General features: G+C 38.9%; 1 long non-coding RNA gene across 1 annotated transcript in view; it reads left to right on the top strand.

The window, feature by feature from the left end:
- The window catches only part of LOC309833831, a 115,745-nt gene extending 96,307 nt beyond the window's left edge, over nt 1-19,438 (top strand). The window contains exons 2-3 of the long non-coding RNA XR_014297819.1: nt 17,906-18,011; nt 19,310-19,438. This is a non-coding gene — a long non-coding RNA (uncharacterized lncRNA). The remainder of the gene's footprint in view (nt 1-17,905; nt 18,012-19,309) is intronic.
- Nucleotides 19,439-22,977: the final 3,539 nt, after the last annotated feature.

Genomic DNA, 22,977 nt, shown 5'->3' with positions numbered 1-22,977 from the left:
GCATTTTCTTTGCTGCTTTCAATGTAGCTGTCCTGTTCATCCTTTGTTAAAATGATAATATACGTCCTCTTTGGTTATTTCCTTTTTGGAAATTTCCCTTTACTTCTTAACTCTATAGTTGCCCAAATTCTTTCCTCTAGTTCTTCAGGCCAGGAAGACTTTAGATTTTTCACTAGGGTTTACCCTGTGGCTAAAAGCTGTAGTAACAGGGAATGTGTACAGTGTCATTCCTTCTTCTAAGTGTTAATCTGTCTCCAGAATCTTGCTACTTTTGCTTGGCTCCAGCAATGTTAGGTTGTTGTTGTTATTGTTGCTGTGTGTGTTGCCCAGAATTTGTAGTTTTTATTTGCATGAGAGACCAGTGTACTAGGAGATACTAAACTATACTGACAGCAAAAACCCTACTTTCATTTTGGAAGGATATTTTTATTATATATATGTTGATTAAAAGGATATCTTTTAAAAATTTCAGTACTTTCAAGATATTGTTACTTTGTCATTTGACTTCCATGGTTTCTGTTGTGTAACTTGTCATTCTTATTACTATTCTACTGTATTTATTGCATTTTTTTTCACCCAGGTATTTTTTTAATCTTTAGTTTTATCAATCTTACTGTAATATTACTAAGTGATTTTTAAGTATTATTATTTATTTTTTATCTATTTAGTAGTAGATATTTTTCAAGGAATCTGTCCCCTTTCTATAATGTGTGGAATTTATATGTATATAAATAATACATACATATAATTATATTATTATCTTTTTATCCTTTTAATCTATAGACTCTTTAGTGATGTCTCTCTTCATTACTGACATTGGTAATTTGGTTTTTTTCCTTGTTTAATCTGGCTAGAGATTTTTGAATTTCATTGATTATTTCAACAAAGCAGATTTCAATTTCATTGATAATCTGCATTGCTTTGTTTTTGTGACATTAGCATTTCATCAATTTTTGCTTTCTCTCTCTGTGTATAATTTAATCCTTCAAAAATTCTCATAGTGAGGGCCTGTGGATGTTAAACTCTTCTATTTTTGGTATATGTGTACATGTCTTTATTTTGTTCCTGTTCCCCCCAATTTTTGAGCTGTATGTAAAATTCTAGATTTTGGATATTTTCCTGCAGCACTTTGAATATATTAACCCATTATTTTCTGCTTTCTATTGAGAAGTCTGCTTTAAGTCCTATTGTTAAAACTTTGTGGTAGCCTATCTTCTTTCTCCAGCTGTTTTTATAATTTTTCTCCTTATTCTTATTTTATGTGATATTCACACATGACTGTATTATCCAGTAGTTGATGTGTATTTCTACCTGCAAACTCATGTCTTCCTCCAATTCTGTAAAATTGTTGGTTCTTTCCATTTTCTTACTTTTCCATTCTCTTTATTTAAAAATACATACTTGATGCATTTTTTTCTACCTCTAGCTTTTATATCTCTTAACTGATATCCTAATTAAATTCCTCTGCACTGTTTTCCAATCCACTAATTCCTCTTCTACTGTGTCCTGTCTGGATATTCTTATATTTTTTCTCCTTTTAATGACTCTGTTTTCCAATTCCTGTTCTTGTCCAATTTCTGCCAACTTTTGTTTCATATTTTTTTGTTCATTTTCATAGAAATTCTTTATCTCTCAGATGTTCCTACACAAATTTATTTTGTAGTTTTTCTCACACTGTCCTGTAAAATTAATTTCATCTTAAAAGAGCAGCTTTTCAATCATTAACAATTTTTGTCTGCCTTCTTTACCCTAAGACTTAGGTGTGCATTTTCAATTTTATTCTCATTGATTTTAAAGTTTCTTTTCCACATTTTCCCCTCTGTATGTATTCTTCTTATTTTATAAAGTTTGTAGATGCCACCTTGTAACTCTCCTGAACTTGTAGCCTAGCCCACATCTTCTAATGGCATTTTAGCTCTCCTTTCCTGTGGCAGTTTTGTGGAAATGTCAAATCCTGTTATTAGGCCAGCAGGTAGCTTGGTTCTATTTCTGACCTCTGTGCTCTCCTGCTCCCCTTTGACCACAATCTGCCATAGCAAAAACTCTAGTTAGAAGCAACAACAGCTGCTTTTGGCCTTTGTGTCATAGCTGGGAATTTCCCCTACAGCACTTTAATTCAGGTACTGAATCTAGCTTTAATCTGCCAGTTTTCAGGGAGGACTTTTTGTCCATTTTACCCCATGGGAATTGGGTTACTGGCTACCACTGCTTTGGTTTGGACTGTGACCCAGGAGCCTTGTGGCTTCAGCTCTATTCACTGCTTTGCATTTAACTTCTATTTCAGTCCATGGTGATATTTGTTATGACTTTGTGCCCAACTCTGTCTTTTGGATTTCTCTTTTTATATTTAATTTATCATTGCTATATGTTTAAAGCTGACAGAGTGTACCAGACACAAACTTAACATGTCATCTTTACCAGAACTCTTCTCATTTTATAAATGGTGAACTGAGGCTCAGAAAGTGGAAGTGTCTTGTCTAAGGCCTTAGAGTGAGCTTATACCAGAGCCTGAGCAGATACTCAGGTCTCCAGACTCTAAGCCTTGGGATTTTTCATTGTGCCCAGGTGCTCAGGAACTGACCCGAAGGGCAGGTCTCAGCATTGAGCTGCTTCCTGCTTTCTTGCAGGAATGAACTAGGAGACAGAGACAGCTGCTGGGGAGAATCACCTGATGTTTCCTGATAAGGTAGAAGATGTTTAACAGATTTCAACCCTGCCAAATTCATGTCTGATTCAAAATCCTTTCTTTCAGCAAGCTGTCGCAGTCTGAGTGAAGCACCTCACCCCACAGTGTATGGTGCCACATGCAGCCAATGACCTTTATGTTCACCACAACAATTGAAGCTCTAGAAGCATTACCCTTTGGAGGTAATGTAGCTTCCTTATAGAGAAGAGATAAAGGAGGAAAGTTGATTTTCAATTTGAAATAGGGAAACATTCCATTGTATGTTGTACAAATAAGTCTGATACAATTGTCAAGAAATGTCACTCAGCTTAAGGAAAAAATGTTCCATGTGGTATGTGGATGTGCAAGAAAACAATTTTTAACAATTTCTGGTTGCTGAGAACTGTCACCTGATCAAACATCCATTACTCATAATATTGCATAACTATGCAATTAAGGGCTACCAGACTAAACTATTTAATTGTTTAAAAGTCTGTAAAGATAAAATTATAAAGCAAATTGCTCATTGAAATAAATCAAGATTTAAAAAACTAAAATGTGAAGGTAGATATTTTTCTCCCTTTTGATTACTTAAAAAAAGTAGCTAAAAATACTTTTCTCTGTAGCCGTAGCAAACACACTGCAGGCTGATAATGTTAGATTTTCTTCATGCTCTCTGGACTACCTTAATGCACTGAGACCTCTCTTATTTCTGCAGCTATGTGGCTTGTTAGGTATCGACCACTTTTTCCCTAATCTCTGTAATTCAGAGTTCCAAATGAAAAAATATACACTCAGCAAGGTACTTTTACTTGCACAAAATTTGCATTGGAAGGTGATTTGTTAAGCTCTGTGCATACGACCCTTTAGCATCTCTCACCACCCAGCAGTGCTATTAATCGTTATTCAGTACGCTGAATGCCGGAAGGAAGGTAGCTGCAGATAAAGGGCAGCCACAGTCTCAGAAGATTGTCATTACTGATCATACCTATAGGAAGGGGGTATTTCCCTTGCTATGTTCTAAGATTAACATGTATAGCAATTGGCTGATGTAAATAGGCCAAGCAGAGGGTGTTTAAAGGATCAAGTCAGTGTCTAATGCTTTGAAGATAAAGGTGAAGACAACGAGCAAATTCCTATTATTGGAAATGATCTAATAATTACTTTAATAATTATCCTCATCCAGCCATAAACCAACAGTAGGTCTCTTTGAGTACATTGAATTTCATGAAGTATTGTATGTGCTTCAACTGCAGCAGGGCTCATTGTGAGTGATAATGCTGATCAAATAACCATTAAGGATAAAGCCACTCTACTTTCATCAGGTCTCACATTGGCTACCTCTCTCACACCTTGCAATCAAGTAACAGAACAACAAATGCATTAGAAGTGGCTGGAGGGAGGCCAGGGATGGGAGAGGGCAGTCCAGCTCCCAGTTTTTCTACCTCCACAGTGTCAAGCAGTAAGTGAGTGTCTCCAATGAACCAGCTCATATCTTTGTGTTGAACTGACAGGTTGTTTTGACATCATTAGACACAGCCAAACAAAGAATGAAAACAAATTGGTAGCCATGTTTCACAGTTCCTGATGGTAGGTACAAAGTGATCAAACACACCTGCAAGAAATCATGAACTGCAGGCTTGGATCCTGGCTTTGTTCAAGATCTCCACCAACCCTCCCCTCCTTCATGTTTTTCCAGCTAAAGTAACCATGGGACGTGTCCTAGCGCTGCCAGGTCACAGAGTGAGACTTATCTCTTATGCTTACCCTCAGAAACAGGTGCTCAGCTACAGCTGGGATGCTCTGCCACAATTAGGCAGGTACCATAGAATGATGGGATTCCTAGGCATGGAACATGCTAGAACTTAGAGACCAGGCCTGTAAGTAGGAAGAGATGATCAAATAATTAGGAGCCTTGATGCTCTGTGTTCAACCTAGTTTCCATATCCCAGAGCTTGAAAACCTTGAAGTTTAAAGGTCAAAGAGAGTATTGTGGCAGACAAAGAGGTACTACCTCACATAACGGGGAATAAAGTTTGAAAAACTGGTGTTACAGAGCTGAGTCCAAAAGAGTTTTGAATTGATTCAGAGACTATGCGTCCATTATATGTTAAGAAGGAAGCTGTTATGTTCAGGGATCTGGCCTTAATTCAGTTTTCCTCCAGATGGACTTCTTGGGGTCCCAATTAGAGAAAGAATCCAGGGTGGAAGGATTCTGGTCTTCATGTCAGGGGTCTCTTCTCTGATGTGGCAGGAAAATTCACGGTTGGCATGTGTTTTCCCTGTCTGAGAAACAAGATCCTGTCTACTTTCAACCTTCCTGGGACACTCTTAACCATGCCAGGGGTTCATTCATTTGTTTGTTTATTCACTCATTCCTTCTTTCTATCTTTCCTTCTTTCTGCTATTGCAATTAATTATCTTTTAGGTTTGTCTATTATCCCTATGATTTTCTTTGTTTTATTTTATAAATTTTTCTCTTATCTCTATTATTGACTTCCCAACACTATCTCTCGATTTACTACTTTCTTTTTCAGCTTAAAAACCCTATTTTATTAATTTACAATCTTTAGTTTTTTCTGATGTAAGACCTTAAATTTTCCTTTGAGAACTCTTTAGATGCCAAATGTCCAATAGAAACAGTCATATAATCATGACTACAACCATAACTACAATGTGTGGTATGTGTAGAAATAAATTGCTTTTATTGTAATTTGGTCCTAAATATGTAAGTTTCTAATTTGATATTTTTCATCAATATTGTGTTTTCAATTTGCCATGCTATTTTCTGTTCACATTTTCTTCCTTTTCTCCTTTTATTGGATAGGTTATTTTATTTTTTTTCTATTTCTTCCTCTAGTATGTTGAAAATTATACATTATTCTTTCAGTGGTTACTCTTAATTTTTTTTTCTTTTTTACCATTCATGCTTCAGTTAACATAGTCCACATCAGCCCAATATCCTTGCTTTCCTTCTGAACATCTTTCTTGTTATCAGTACTTAGTCATTTAATCTACTTGATTTTAAATAATTCCCCAAATAGATTATTATTTTTTTGGTATTTTTAACAGTTAATGCTAATTTAAATTTATCAAAATTGTCCTTTCTCCTCCACTGACTTTATTTTAAATAAAGTGTTTTAAGTGTTTTAAATATATCACATCAAATAAGGTTAAATAAGGTTAAAATGTTGATTTCTGGAGGAGTGTGCAGAATTTTACACTTGTACTTGATATTCCTTTTATTTTTTAAAATTAATTTTTATTGGAGTATAGTTGCTTTACAATGTTGTGTTAGTTTCTACTGTACAGCAAAATGAATCAGCTGTACATATACACATTCCTTTTAAAACTACTTTTTTTTAATTTTTTTTTTTTTTTTTTTTTTTGCGTTACGCGGGCCTCTCACTGTTGTGGCCTCTCCTGTTGCGGAGCACAGGCTCCGGACGCGCAGACTCAGCGGCCGTGGCTCACGGGCCCAGCCGCTCCGCGGCATGTGGGATCTTCCCGGACCGGGGCACAAACCCGTGTCCCCTGCATAGGCAGGCGGACTCTCAACCACTGCGTCACCAGGGAAGCCCCAAAACTACTTTTATCACACAGAATGCAGTGGGGCAAGTTAGCTTACAAAACATGTGTTTGTCTTACATCTGCTCAATCAGTGTCAAACCTCAAAAATCCCAAATAACTTTGAAAAAGTCCATCAGAATTACATTCCATTCAGGAAAGCAATATCATTCTGTTACCTTTCAAGTCCTCATGCCCCCTTCTTTTGCTCCTGGTATGACATCAAATGTCTGCCAGTAGAAGCCTCAGGATTTAACAGAATTAAGAATGATATGCAAATACTATACACTGAGTAAACATGCTGCTTCTAAGTTGTTTGAAGCTTTTTTTTCCTTTTGACTCTTGCCGCAGACATTGGCGTTTTTCACTTTTCAGGATCAGATTTGATGTGTGGTGTAAGCTGGCAATCAATTTGAGGATTTTCGTATTTTTCACATTCAAACCTAATACATCAGCCATTTAAATTTTTTTTTTTTTGGCATTAGGCATCTCTGTTTCCCTCAATATTGGGCAGTCCTTTTAACATACTGTGCTTCAGATATGTTGTACCTCTAATTTGAGGAAAATGAGAAACATTCTGAAGTTTGATTTTGACAACAGTGGGTTTTACTGACACTCCAATATCTGAATAATTTGGAAGTGGTGACCTTATAATTCAATACATCTCCAAATCTAAGTATATATGTTAATGTATAGGACCATGGGTTTAATGCTAGCTCTATACACAGAAGTTAACACAAAAAGCACTTTACTGCAAAATGTTCTAGAAATATTAAGTTATGATGATCTGAGCATATATGGTCATGTGATAATATTTCTGTTGAACAGCAGGCAGAATATCTGATTTAAACTTTCAGGTTTTCATTCAAGTTGCCATTTTTGTATAATTGGTGCAGTTATATAATGAATACTCTGGCTGCTCCTTCAGAAATGACCCATTGATAGTGCATTTAATACAGATTACATAGTAAACATTGGGCTCTTTTAATAACCTTGACTCATCTTTTACATCCCTTTGTATCTGATGTTAGAGTAATATGTGTCCCCCTTTAGATCATGAGCTCCCTGGAGACAAGGATTGATTTTATTCATTTCTGTATTTCTTACAGAATCTTACACAGGGTTTTCTAGGCAGTGGGAATGCCATTAGGTGAAGGAATGAATGGGCACTGTTGTCCTTTGTAACCCTGGTACTTTGTCTCAGGATCTAGGCATGATGGAAGGTGTGCTTGTGGGACAATTACTGCAGGTGGTTCCCAGCATCACAGGTGACCCAGAGCAGATCTGTGAAGGCACCTGCCTTCCCATTCTCTCCATCCTTGCTAGGATTAGTCAAGTAAAAGAAAGGTTGGTGGCAAATTTGCTTGTCGAATGAATTTATAAACAGAATATATGTTAAAAAAAACCTCTCCTTACTTCTGTGTCTGGGCATCACATGCCATTTCCCACCCCATTACACTGAATAAACCTGTGGATGAAAAAAACTGATCGAATCTTTACAATTTCTCAGATTCTGCGTATTTATTCACCACTGTATTTTATGTCAGCCACACTCTTTTTCTTGGCCATGCGTCTACATTTCTGTGTGCTGACTGTCTGAACGCACTCATTCTTAATATTTAAACAAAGGCCTAGACAGCTATACATGCAGACGCAGTATTAATGGGAGAAAAGTAGGAGCCATTTACAGCGGGCACATGTCCAGGAGACAGACACAGTCATGCCAGTGACAAGAGGAAATGCAGTCCTCTCTGCTTTAAACTCTGAATGCATAATGAAAAGGGGATAGAGGAAGAGGACATTGCCAAGGCAGAGAACCAGATAAGGTGGCAGGACCAATTCCCAACCTTGCCTCTGCCACACACCTCGTAAACTGATAACTCGGGGTAGAATTTCCCAACCAGCAACTGGAAAAGAAGTGGGTTTTATAGCAAAATGAGGCAGGCTGACAGCTCCCAATAAACAGAACATAGGTATTCTCTGTGAACTGGATAGGAAGTCGCTGTCTGATTTCCCCGTATCTTGTCTTTAGCACCGATCCTCTCCTGGTATGTCAGAAGTTGACTCGGACTGCAGAGAAAATAATAATGATGAAATGAACGAAGAGGTCACATTTATTGAACGCTTACCAGATGCCAGCAACTGCGCTAAGTGCTTTATAAATATGATCTTATTTCATCTTCTGAAACAGTCCATTAAAATTATTTTGATTTCACAGATAATAAAGCTAAAGCTCAGACAGGTTAAGTAATTTTCTTAACATCTCACAGCTAATAAAGGGCAGAGGCAGGGCTATGATTCAAGCTTAGTTGTATCTGATGACAATGCGTTCTCTTCAGTCCTTCTTCCCCCCTCCCATGCTCAGCTCTAACCCGGCCACTCTCCCAGGATCCCAGGGCACCCTACACAGACGATTAGCATAGCTCATCTGGCAATACATAATCCTTGCTTAGCTGTCTGTCACCCCACTGGGCTGTGAACTCCAAGAAGGCAGGAGTCTGTTCATCTCTGTATCCCCAGTGCCTAGCATGGTCCTGGTACAAAGTAAGGACACAGGAAATGTACGATGAACAAATGAATAAGTAAATGAAACAAACATTTAATAAGGAGCTGCTTTGCCAAAGACCCTTTATTGTTGCTTTCCTGGTAATTTCTGCCCCTGTGTGGAAAAACGTGTCGCATAATAGGATTTGAATTTGTCGTTAGATGTAGATGTCAAATCCGTTTTCTTGTAAAACAGTCAAGAAATAAAAGTATCAGCAGAAGAAAACAGAAGGTTCTCTTCGGGAATAGTGATGCAGAAGGAGGGTGCAAGTTCAAGGTTAGGATCTTAAAGAACAGGTAGTCAGTCCACTAGGGTCAGACTCAAAAAGGCTGGCTTCTCTCATGTTTCAGAGCCTAGAGTGAGCTCTTTCAATGCAAACTAACAGCCACCTCTGAGGGTAAATGACTGCTGCCCACTGGCTGGGTTAGGGCTGTTTCCAAATCTAGGTCTCATGTTTTTCTGGGAGAGGACCAGGCAACAGATCTGCTCTTGGCGTGCTGTCTTAGAACTACAGCCATAACTTTGCAGAGCACGTTGGAGGAAAGCTATACCCCTATGGAATCAACAAATGTGGTCTGAGTTTTCAAATACTGAGCTTGGAGAAAGGAGCAAACAACTCCAGGCTGACGTTGTGAAACTCCAGCACAGACCACACACAAGAGGACTGCACACACCTGGACCTCTAGCCACCCTGGTTAAAAGTCCTCACCAGCTCCATAGAGAGGGGCTACTAGGGACTGAGGCTGTAGGTACAGTGTGACTTTCACCCTCTGTCACCCATAAGGACCCAGGGTAAATTATCAAGTTCTCATGCAAGAGCATAGGCCCAATTATTCTCAACTGATCCTTGAATTAAAGAGCTAAAGGCTTTTCCAGATATGGACTGAATGGAGTCCATCAGTTTACTGAGGAGACCAAGCCACATAAGCAGCTCTTTTTGCAGAATGCTGCCTGAATGCCTTACGTATTGATCAGAGACTTGGGAATATAGAGAGCTTGTTTTTTTGTTTGTCTGTTTTTCCCGATTGCTAAGAGGTCCAGTATTTTAGGAACGTAGGGGGCTTATGTAGAAACAATGGGGCACAGGGCTGCAGAGAGAGGCATACAAAAGTTATTCTCCAGCCAAGTTATTCATTTCTGTGGAAAGGCTATTGTATATCTGCCCTATATGCTGGCTGATGTCTGAAATCTCCCAGTGAAAACTGGTATTCTGATCTCTTTTTATAAAGAAAATTTCCTAGATGGGCATGTACTATTACAGGGGAAGCCTCCTTTGCTGCTATGGAATGCTATAAAAGTACCAATTTCTAGATCAGTATTAGTCACTGACAGGCACAGATTGGTCTTAGGGAAGGTGAGACATTTTTAGATGAGATCACTGAGAAAGTATACGGTTTGAGTTCAGCCAGGGATGGAAATAAGGATTCTGCTTGTTCTCCTTTCCTGGTGAGTACAGATTTAGTAGTCATTCGCCTCCTTCCATTCCCCCTTCTCCCGCCCCCCTCCACACACACATGTGCACACACACTGCTGTGCACACTTGGGCCCAAGCCTGGTGCAGACATTATTTCCCCGTGTCCAGCCCAGAGGTTTCCCACAGCTGGAGTGGGGAGCACCTGCGTGGCTCTGCTTTGTGTCTGTTGCACTCACTCACAGGCAGGCCTGGTTACCATCTGCATAGGTAAGGCGCCGGCCTAGCGTGAGCCACCAGCCCAGCTCCTGCAGGCATAGAGTAAACCTGGACATAAAGCAGGCATCCTGCCATACCTGAGGGGGCCTGTTTCGTGTCCCTGGTTCTTTCACACAGATACTTATTTATGCTTCCCTCTCTCTTTCTTGATATTCACATCTTCTCTTTCTTTTCAGTAGCTGAGTCATTCTGGAAACTGAAGGCATGAGCTGAGGAGGGCTCAAAACTTAGTGGCTCTGTCACTGATTTCTTTCATTCATTCATTCATTCATTCATTCAAGAAACTGCTGTGTGCCAGGATCTGTGGAGACAAACCTGCAGAGAACTTGACCACTGTACTTGAAGACCTCGAAGTCTGGTGGAGAGAGACAAATTTGTTAACTCATAATTGCAACCCAGTATGACAAGGATTTTTAGATGAGTTCACAGAAAGGACTTTGCAGGCGCAAGAGAGAAAAAGCTGGAGAATTTGGGAAGGTTTTACAGAGGACATCATATCTGAGTTGGACCTTGAAGAATGCATAGGAGTTTGCTGGCTAGAGAAGTGGGAAGAGGTATAAAGTTGCAAGTAAGAAATCACAGTTTTTAAAAATAAATGCCAGGGTCGGTAATAAAAAGCAAGAGTAAATGATTCCACAGTGGAACTAAATTAGAAATCAATAATGAAAAGATCTCAGGAAAATCCCAAAATATTTGGAAATTATGTAACAGATTTATAAATAACTTGTGAATCAAAGAAGCAATCGAAAGGGAAAAGGAAGTATTTTGAACTGAATCAAAATGTGTATAAAACATTAAAATTTGTGAGAGGCTGTGTAAGCAGTAATTAGGGGAAAATTTATAGCAGTAAGTGCCTATATCAAAGAGAAGAAGGGTCTTGAATGACCTCAGTTTCTAAGAAACTAGAAAAAGAAGAAAAAATTATAAGTCCAAGTAAGTAGAACAAAGGAAATAATAAAGAGCAGAAGTCAATGATATTAATATCAGAAAAAAAAATAGAGAAAATCAGTAAGACCAGAAATTGATTCTTTTTGTGAAGGTTAATTAAGTAAATAAACCTCTAGTCAGACTGATAAGGGAGGAAAAATGACACAAATTACAAATATAAGGAATGAAAAAAGTATCACTATAGATTCTACAGTTATTAAAAAGATAATTAAGGAGTAATATGAACAGGTTTATGTCAATAAATTCAACCACTTCAATGAAATGAACAAATTCTTATAAAGACACAAACTACCATAGCTCACTCGAGGAAGATTTGATACCTAAATAGCCCTATATCTATTTTTTAAAATTGAATTCATAGTTAAAAATATTCCCTCAGAGAAAACTCCAGGACAAGTTGGTTTCACTTGTGAATTCTACCAAACATTTAGAGAAAAAAGTATTACCAATTCGGCATATGCTCTTCTAGAAAATTGAAAAGGTGAGACTATTACCCAACTCATTCTATGAGCCAACATTACCTTGATATCACAGCTAGACAGAGACATTACAAGAAAATAAAACTGTAGACCAATCATAAACACGTGTAAGAATTCTAAACAAAAATATAATTGATTGAATACATCATGACTAAATAAATTTACCCAAGAAATGTAGGGTTGGCTTAACAATAAAAAAAAATCAATCAGTGTAATTTATCTCATTAACAAACTAGAAAAGATAAAAACATGATAATCTCAATAAAAACCGAAAAAGCATTTAAAAATGAAACTCAAACTCCATTCCTGATTAAAAACTCTCTTAGTAAACTAGGAACAGGAAGGAACTTTTTCATTTTGATAAAGGGCATTAATGAAATAACCTACAGCTAACATCGTACTTGTGAAAGACTGAATGCTTTCTCTTTAACATCAGGAAGAAAGTAAGGGTGACTGCTCTAATCACTTCATTTAAACTCTGTACTAGAGATTCTAGTCAATGCAATAAGGCATAAATAAATAAATATATATAGAGAGATAAATGTATGTATGTATGTATGTCATACAGATTAGAAAGGAAGAAGCAATTCTGTTATTATTCTCAGATGACATGATCATCTATGTAGAAAATTTGATGTAATGTACAAAAAACCTAGTAGAACTAATTGAGTTTACTAAGTTTGCAGGAGATAAGATCAATATACAAAAGTCAGTTGTATTTCTATATCCTAGCAGCAATCATAAATTTAATTAAAAATCTATAAGAGCATAAAAATATGAAATGCATAGGGATAAATCTGACAAAAGTGCAAGATCTGTACACTGAAAACTAAAATACTGCGAGAAAAATTAGAGAAGACCTCAATAAATAGAAATATCTGTTGATTGGTCAGAAAACTCAGTATTGTTAAGATACAAATTATCTGTGAATTGATCTACTGATTTAATGCAATCTCAATCAAAACATCAGGTGTTTCTATAGAAATTGACAAGTAGATTCTAAAATTTATGTGACAGTGCAAAGGACTTCAAATAGCCAAAACGGGTTTTGAAAAAGAAGAACAAAGTTTGAGGGAGAAACCATTTTTTATAGAAAAATATAGAGATATTTGTTAATACCAGACCATGGAAAGTATTTGAATCATTTAAAAATAGGAAATCAACACAAAAACTTGCACACAAATGTTTGTAGCAGCTTTATTCATAATTATCAAACCTTGGAAGCAACCAAGATATCCTTCAGTACATCTGAAGGATATGGATAAACAAATTGAAGTACATGCAGACAACAAAATACCATTTAATGATAAAAAGAAATTAGATCAAGTCAATAATACGTGGAAGAACCTTAAATGCATATTATTAAGTGAATGAAGCAAGTGTGAAAACACTGCATACTGTATGAATCCAACCATTTGACATTCTGGAAAAAGCACAACTATGGAGACAGTAAAAAGATGACTGGTTGCCAAGCGTTTCAGGAAAAGAGAGGTTGGAATAAATAGGTGGAGAACAAGTGATTTTAGGGTAGTGAAACTATTCTCTATGATACCGTAATGGTAGACACATTGCATTATGCATTTGCCAAAACCTGTGGAACTGTACAACACAAAGAGTGAGCCCTTATGTAAACTATATAATATTGTACTATCAATCGTGGCTCATGATTGTAACAGCTGTGCCCCACCAATGCAAGATGTTAATGGGGGTAACCAGGAGGTGGGTGGAGAGGGTATATGGGAACTCTTTGTACTTTCTACTTATTTTTTTCTGTAACCTAAAACTGCTCTAAAAATTAAAATCTGTTTAAAAAGATAGGGACTCATTGTTTTCAGCAGTGGACTTGTTTTAATCAGAGCTGTGCTAAGTTCAGGTTTTGCCAGAGGCTGGAAGGGGAGACCAAAAGCCAGCACATTAATTAGGAGGTTACTGTAATCAAGGCCAGAGTCGGGTGGTGGCAGCCGGAGCAGAGAGAAAGAGTGTGAGAGTGCGCTGAAGGAAGAGAGCCCGCTGATGATGTAGCTGTGACGGTGAAGAGAGAAATCAGCGTCAATTGTGCTGGAAAGAAGACTTGATTAGCTCTGAGAGACTCTGATTTCGTCTTGGCTCTGACTCCAGCACTTCCTGTGACCTCTGGCAAGTGGCTTGGTATTTCTGGACCTTGATTACTGCAGGAATGCCCAGGAGGCATTACTGTGATGCACAGGCTTGAGATCAGTCCAGAAGTGTGCTGTCCGATATGTTAGCCATTCAGCAGTCGTGCCTGTTACCCACTAGAAGTGTGATTAGCCCAAACCGAGATGTGCGGTTTGTGTAAAATTGACTACAAAAGACTTAGGAAATAAAAAGTGTAAAATAGTATTAATAGTTTTTATACTGATTATGTATTTGAATTTCACCTGTTTCATTTTACATTTTTTTAATGTGGCAACTAGAAAATTTAAGATTTCATATGTGGCTCACGTTGTATATCTATTGGGCAGCGCTGGTCTTGAGCTTCACCGAATGCTTTGTGTTCAGAACCATCTAAACCTGACCGAAAAAATAGTCCCTGCCCACACAGATCCATGCCCTGCTCCAGGACGCAAGTGGGGTAGAGCAAGGCATAGGAGTCAGGCAAGATTCCTGGGGTCATGTCCACACAACCTGTGTCTTTCTAGGAGTCATTTACACCAAGCCCTTGTGGGTGTAACCTGGGGAGATACATCCAAGCAAAAACCCTGCTTGAAATGCATCATAATATCTATGTGAGAAGACCAGGTATTAGGGATCGCTCCTTCCCCAAGACCAGAGTGATCCCTAACAGGTTCTCTCTTCCTCTGCCTTCGAGCAATGATTAGCGATTTAAATCTGGACCTGACCCAGGGGACAGCATCTCCCAACCTCATCCTGCCCTGTGACGTGGCAGCAAGAAAACCGTGACAGGTGATCACCATGTCTTTTTGATGCAAGACTGACACCAGTGTAGAGAGGAAACCCTCCCCCCTCAGGGGGAGTTGAGCCTGAGCCCCAACTTGTTCCTACCTCTCCTCGGACTCTGACATTTTTTGACCTTTTTCTCCAAGCACCTCCACTGTGCAGTCTCCAAGACAATACACCTGGTAGCTCTGACTGACTACAGGGACAGCACCCTGTGCATATATCTGGCCCATACCTGTTCCAAGGTGGCCTTTGTTTTGTTGTCATAGTCACCCCTGGCCTTCAGGTAAAGATCCACATACTATCATCCACAAGTGAGACTCAGAAATGCAGCCGTCTGCCTGGTCCCATGAGTCCCTGCTCAGCTCACAGCTACGCAGTCCCATACCTCCTCCTCCAGTATCATCAATGAAACCTAATATCCTCAGTCCGGCATTTAATCTTTCATGTAATGACTCACACCAGCTTTCCTGATGCGTATCTCTTTTTCTCGGCAGAGCAGGGTTCCTTCCTTCCTGTAAGCACATTCTTCAACATACAGAAATGAGAATGTGATGTGTTGGCAGTCATGGAGAAGGTGTGGCTGTAGAGGCCTAAGTGATCCGACACAAACAAGGCATGGCTTTGAAGTTTTCTGTTAGAAAATATTCATATAAATTTTACTTTCTATTCCACACACACACACACACACACACACACACACACACACACGCGCGTATGTCTTAAATCACCATTTAGTAAAATTGTTACCCCAGGAAGATGTTTTATTATTTTACCATGGATTCTTATACTCATGGCACCTCCACCACGTACTCCCAAGGGTAAATATTCCTCAGTTTAAGAAAAAATATACAACAGAAACCTTCTACTTAAGTTAGGAAATTTTTCTCGACTTTCTCTGGCCCCTAGGAACTACTTAATCTTTCAGAAGATCCTATGTAGCTGAAGTCCTTGTACTTACTGCAGCTGTATTCAAATTTCACTGCTTCCTTGCACCATCTCTGCCCATGCAGGCAGGACACTGGGTCTCATTTCACTGAGTTGCAGCTGCAGCATCTGCCTTTATCTCCTGCTTTGTCCTTAGCTGCTTATTATGTGCTCTGTCACTCTCTTCTGTCTCCTCTGCTAGACCATGAGGTTTGAGAAAGTACGACTCGTGTCCATCTTGTTTATGGCTTATTCCCAGAATTTACCATAGTGCCTGGCGTATGATTAGGGCTCACTGAGGATTCAGTAAATCAATGAATGTTTAAATGAAAGAAAATTGGTGTGTTTTACCTTAAGAGACCGTACGAGCTATCCTTGCCCTTGTGTTTCCTTCGTGCCCGTGACTCATGCTCATTTGGTGTCTGTGGAAGGTTGGATGGATGCGTGGGGATGATGATGGAAAGTTGGGGTATTTGATAGAATTACCAACGAGCTCAACTTACTTTCTTTACACACACATTATTAGAGTGAGCTGTTCTGTATTGGATATTTTATATGGGGATGTGCTTTAAAGTAGCTCTATGCTTTGGTACAACATGCGATTAGACTTGGATATGGGGCCAGCTGTTGAGGGCCATTGAGAGCTGGGAAGAAGAGGAGTCTTTGGAGGTCTTTCTGAGAAGGGATCATGGGGTGGCAAAGGGACAGCTAGATGGTAATTGCCTACAAGAAGAGACAAGTGCTCCTCTCATTTGATCAACAGTGAACATTCCATGCCTGTCCTGCCTCCAGGATTTCCATGCCTTTGATGGAAAGTATGTCAAATGGCACAGTTACCCCCAGGCTTCATAATAAAGTGATTAGAGAGATGATATAACCATAGAGTAGAAATGGAATTTCCCGTCCCTTTGAATTTAGTGCACACAATGGAGAACTGAGAGATGGTAGAAAGCAGGACAGAGAAGCGTGAGCAACACATGCCCTCCTGAGATAAATAACGTAATGACGGGTGTGAATGAGGATGACTTTTACAAGCGGCGTCCAATCAGGAGCCTGATGTTTGTGCTTACTGTCATTTAAAGCTTTTCGCAGACTTTTGATTCCGGTGTTCCTATCCCATATTCAGATATTTCCAGAAGCGGTGGGAAAAGTGATTTGGGAGATGGAGGAGGGACGTAGAGTGTCTTAGTCTGTGTGAGCTGCTATGACAAAATACCACAAACTGGTGTCTAATAAACAACATCAATTTATTTCTCACAGTTCTGGAGGCCAGGAAGTCCAAGACCATGGCACCTGGGGAGGGCCCACTTCTAAGATGGTAGTCTTTTTGCTGTGTCCTGACGTGTCGAAAAGGGCAAAGAAGCTTTCTCAGGTCTCTTTTATAAGGGTACCGATTCCATGTGTGAGGGCTTTCCCTTCATGATCTAATCACATCTCAAAGGCCCCACCTCCTAATACTGTCACCTTGGGGATTAGGACTTCAACATATGCATTTTGGGGAAACGTAAACATTCAGATCGTAGCAGAACGGATGTATGGCAACACAACACTATTCTTGAATCAATTTATAAATGATGGTAGAAATTATGGCACTCCAAAATGCGTTTGTCCCTTTGGCTGTACGAGAATGGAATGGATGGCTGAATTCATAATGTTAGTCCTGGAGGATATCTATCCACTGTATACTGCAAGGCAGGAGCACACGAGGGTGAGACCCAGGACTCGGGTTCTTCCCGTGGCCTCCCGGCAGGTGGGCCATACACATTTAGACCCTACCAGCCTGTCCATCCTGCGCTAGTCTCCTCTGGCATGACTGTTCTCCCCGAATCATTGTCTTTTACCATCACAGAATATCAGTTGACACCATTAAACAACCCACTGCCCTATAACCTTGGTTTTCCAAGTGTGGTCTGAGGACCAGCGGCCTGGCGTCACCTGGGAATCTCAGGCTTCATCCAGAACTCACAAGTCAGAATTTGAATTTAACAAGATTCCCCAGTGATTTATATGCACTTTTACAATTTGGAAGCACTGCCCTATAACACCCTTCACTGGTCTGCTTCTTTATAAGGGACATTCTAGTCTCCTAAATTCAGCCTATTCTGTCTCAAATTACGTTCCTACATCTGGTCATCAAACTTTCTTTTTTTTTTTCCATCTGAGAGATGGTTTTTCCAGGCCCGCTGCTGACAGATGCTGCTTTACTACCTGGAGATGAGCCTTTCAAGGCCGTGTGTATTCAAAGAGAGAGGAAAAAGGAAATAGCTTCAGGTCAGTTTAATTTCTCTGTCCACTTAATTCCACATAGGATACACGTGGCTTGTTTTTATTTTCTTAAAGACAGTTTCTGATTTCCTGAAGCTATAAGTTGTTAAAGAATCGTTTGCATGTCTTCTTGAAGTTGAATGTGTTAGATGAATTTATAGTTTTGATCTTTGATGTTAAGAAAGCACCTTCCCAAACACCATCAATGCTAATATTTGTGATATTAGGCTGGTCACAAAACACCTATGGGTCTGTTGGTGAGTTAGTTTGTAACCAAAAAGATTAGGAGTCTCCTCCACTCACTCCCCCCTGCAGACCCCTGCAGAGCAAAGTGTAACATACAGTAGGCTGAGGTGAGCTGGTCTGTACACTGGGAAGAGGGGAATATGGGAGAAATGAACAAACCTATCAAGCCATTAGGGGGTCTTGGTTAAGGGTTTCAGTTTGTAATGTAACATTGTTATAATAAACAGAAGGGGGTGAAGAGGGGCTTGATTTGACCTTTTATAGTTTCCAAATGTTCATGAAAGGCAGTGTACCTTTAGTTGTAGAGAACTTGTGGCTTTTTGAACTATCCAGTACGCTGGTAAATTTCTTTAAAATCATCCATCTTATAATAAAAGCCTGCAGCCTTCAGACTGAGACAGGTCTAGATTCAAATGCCAGCCTCAGGTTTTAGTAGTTTTGTGACCTTGGGCAACTTAGTTTCCTCATCTGTAAAATGTAGAATTTCACAACTAATGTGGAGAGTTGTGAACTTTAGTGAAAATGGATGCAAAATATCTGGCACGTAGCTGGGATTCAATAGTTTGTGGCTTTTATTCTGTAGCTTCTATGGTAATGCTTAGCAGAGTAAACATGTAAGAAACACTTGTCGAATTTGCTTTTTCCCTGAACTCATCTTCTTATGTTGAGGGATAGAGGTAGTAATAATCTGGGGAAAAGGTCTTCTCTTGATAACTTGACTTAGAAGTTAACTTATATAAGCAGTCCCTGGTTGAAAAATCAGTCTCGTTAACCAGCTCTGTTATTAAGACAGATTTTAGGATGACATTTCAGGAATATAATGAGTCCAGTTGACATCCGTGGACATCCTTGATATAGCCACGGTGTTTCTCTGTGATGATTCTTGCTTCCAACCTAATAGAACTCAGGAGGAGAAATATATCTCAGTTTCCATGCTGTGAATACAGTAGCTATTAGCTCAGGTCAAATTTCTTCCTCATCAGGGTTTGAGGGTAAGTACCTTCCACCTGGCAGGGGACGGGTCAGGCATTCACATGCGCTGGATGTTTGCATGATAGGTGTTCCTGTTCGAGCTGAGTTGCTGAACAGCAGAAGAGGGTGGCACTTGGAGGTTGGATGTGGCACACATGAAAGGACTTGAGATGAAGAACCAGGAAAGAAATATACCATGTTATGCCCTTAACCGTGAGTGATGACCTTGAGTACACACTTAATATTTACTTTATGCTCTTATATATTTTATTAATTAGACCTTCGGTAACCTTACGTAAATAGTGCTCATAATTAAGGGGCAGGACATTGACTGATGTACTTTAGGTGCCTTAAATGGTAAAGGCAGTTTGCGAAGTTCAGGTTCATGGTGGTTGGATATGTGTGGGTTTCAGGCAGGGAAAAGAAGCACACTAAAATCCTTGACCCAGTTCCTATAGGTTGCGCTAAAAATGAGGTTCATGATTGAAAAGATATATTTCTAAATTGGCTGAATAATCCCCATTATCTGATGCTACAGTGATAAAATGAAAACATGACCCAAAGTGTTGATGTTTATCCCTAAGAAACTACTCATCGTATTTTTGATTTTTCTGATTCAATCCTTTATAATGAACATTTTTTTTCTCCTTGGGTATTTTTGTTCTTCTTTTTGAAAAGATGAGTGATACCAGAAAATTTTAAAATGTATTTTTCATAGCTGTTTTTATATGATCAAAAAGCAGTTTCTTCAAATTGGAGAAGCATTTACAAATCTCATTATTTCCCAACTTCATAGTTTAAGGATTTTAGTTTGGTTTTAGAGAAGCCTTTTAGGAATTAAACTAGAATTTTTTTCTACCAATGCACCCATCATCCAATGTGGAAACTAGAATATTGACAAAAGCATGCTATGTGATTTTCCCATTATATCTCCTTTTCTCTCCCCAGTTGAGGTGGCAGTCATCCTTAATACTGTGTTTACTATACCTTTTCTAGAAATTTATTAAACCTTCATATTTTTTTGAACTTACACAAAGAGGTTAGGAAATTAGTCTCTATCTCTTAGGAACAGGTGATTCTTTCAGAAACATTCAATGTAATGTAAAACAAAACTCAGATTGGAGGAGATGTCAGTCCTTGTTTTTTTGTTTAAATACTACAATTTAATGTTCGACAAGGAATAGCACAAATCAAATTTTATGACACTCTAAAAGCAGTTCTACATATTATGTGAGGAACCTTCTGGCAAATAAGAACACTATGTCATTTGTCATCGAGAACTGTGGTAACTAGCAAGTGTCACAGAGTACAGAGTTAATAATGAGTTTCATGTGTAAGTAAGTCTTCCTGTTTGTACTGCACATGGTGAAATTATTCCAGTTTTGAGAGGCAGAACATGGTCCTTCTAACTTACCATTGGTTTTTACCATCGAATGGTTCTAAAATGTTATCTCACTGTGATCTTGATTTGCATTTCTCTCATCTCTAATGAAATCAAATGGTTTTTCATATATTAATTGGTCATATGTAATTCCTCTTTTTTTCTTTTATTTATTTATTTATAATATTTATTTATTTATTTATTTTGGCTGTGCTGGGTCTTCATTGCAGCACACAGGATCTTCATTGCGGCATGCGGGATCTTTAGTTGCAGCATGCGAACTCTTAGTTGCGGCATGCATGCGGGATCTAGTTCCCCAACCAGGGATGGAACCCGGGCCCCCTGCATTGGGGGAGTGGAGTCTTACCCACTGGGCCACCAGGGAAGTCCCTATAATTCCTCTTTTATAAAATACCTATTTATGTCTTTTGTCTATTTGTCTTCTTTTTGATTTGTAGAAGTATTATATTTTTTATGCTTTTGCTGATGTCAGTTACATATGTGACAACATATCACACAGCCTCTACCTTAGCGATTTGATTTTTTAAGAGTGTTTTGTCGTAACAGATATTTTGATTTTAGTATGAACAAGTTTTCAGTTTTTGTATTCCTAGTTCCTTTGTCATTTCAAGAAATCCTTGTCTACCCAGTGATGAGGATGATAGTTTTCTGCCATGCCAGTTATATTAACTAATGTCTTAATTCATTAATTGTTATGTTACACACGTGAGCCGTAAAAAAATGTGTGAGACACTGTTCTCACGAGAAATAAGCCCATGGACAGATACGTAGAACATGGTAAGTGCTACTACAACATTTAGTGCACTTGGGCAGAAAAACACTTCCTTAAAACAGGATTCTGTAAAGTGGAAAACTTACATAGTTTTGTTCACATCTACCCTTAAAACTTGATTGAAACAGGCAGGAACATCTAGTCTCATTTATCTATAATAATATTTGAAGACCATAGAAGAATTTGTTAAGAATGAGTCATATACAGCTGATTATAAAACAAATTTTATGTGTCAATTTTTTGTGTGTGAGTTTGAAAATCCTCACCCTTACCTCCCACTAAGATTCTAGTGTGAATTATAAAACTGCAATGTTTTAATACAAAGCTGCAACTGATTATGATCCAAACTGGACCATCTTTGGTATTTGCCATGTTTGCTCTCGTTCCAGTTAAATGTGTGTTTGGATGTCTACTTCTTGCCTCATCTTGGGACCCTTGTTACTAGTCACACTGAATCCTTAGGTTTTGCCAGTACACTTGATCAAATTGTAGGGTCTGAGTACGTAGCAGGCATCCATACAAATGGCTTTGATTACATCAAGTATGCTCTGCGAAATGCAGTTGCCTTCTTTCTTAGTTCGATGACTATGATCCTCTCTATCTTTTCTCCTCTCTAATCTCAGAGTTCTTGAAACTATTTGAATTCTCTTTGGTGGCTTCTGGAGAATTGATCTCATGTGTGCTGTCTTGGGGAGGAGAATGCTTCAAATTACCTATCGTGGGATGTTCCAATTCTTGCTTGAAGTTTCCTATGAAAATTGATGCCCATGGTAGGGAAAAAATACACATGATGATACAGCTTTGAAACATCATTACACTTCCTCCAGTCAGCAAGAAAGCTCTAGCCACATCATATCCGAATATCCTTCATATTATACTAGGAGAGGGATAAGAACAGGGTAAAAGGAACAAAGAGAAGAGTTACTTAACCCACGTGGCATGGCCAAAGAAAGCATCTAAGAAGAGTCAGTAAGCATGAGCTCGATGAAGAAGAAAGAGGAGGAAAGCAGTGCAACATGCAGCAACTACAGTGGAGAGAACGGCTACGGAGCTTTTAAAAGATGGCTCGTTTCCTTCTGTGGCTTAGGAGACATTGATATCATCACCCAGTTCAAATCCTCAGTCTGGCAGTATGGGGATCCACCATCACCATCACCACCAGAAACCACACGCGTGGTTAGCATGTGTAAATATGACCTCACACACATTTATTCAAAGTGACATTCATATCAAAATAGATCATTTCGCACAAGGGACAAAGGGCAAAGCTTGGCTACAAATTGTGTGCCAAGAGGGTGGTTTTCCAGAAAAAGTCCCTAAGGTCTTTTTCCTTACCAAGGGCAAAATGTTCAAGTGCAAGATCCTGGCACGTGTTTCCCTTCGAGCAGATGGCAGAAAGGTTTGTCTGCAATGTGGAACTTGTTAAGGGGGGAAGGCCTTCCTGATAGAGATCGAGAAGACTGCTTAAATTTACTTAGTGGTAGAATGGTTTGTAATCCATTCATGCTTGTGAGTTTAATGCCTTTATAATTACTTGTAAGTAGATTGAGAGAATCAACTCAAGGGAAAAGACTGTTTAT

The sequence above is a fragment of the Grampus griseus genome, assembly GCF_964374135.1.
Source record: "Grampus griseus genome assembly, chromosome: 15".
Taxonomy (NCBI): domain Eukaryota; kingdom Metazoa; phylum Chordata; class Mammalia; order Artiodactyla; family Delphinidae; genus Grampus; species Grampus griseus.
This window is presented reverse-complemented; position numbering and strand designations above follow the sequence as displayed.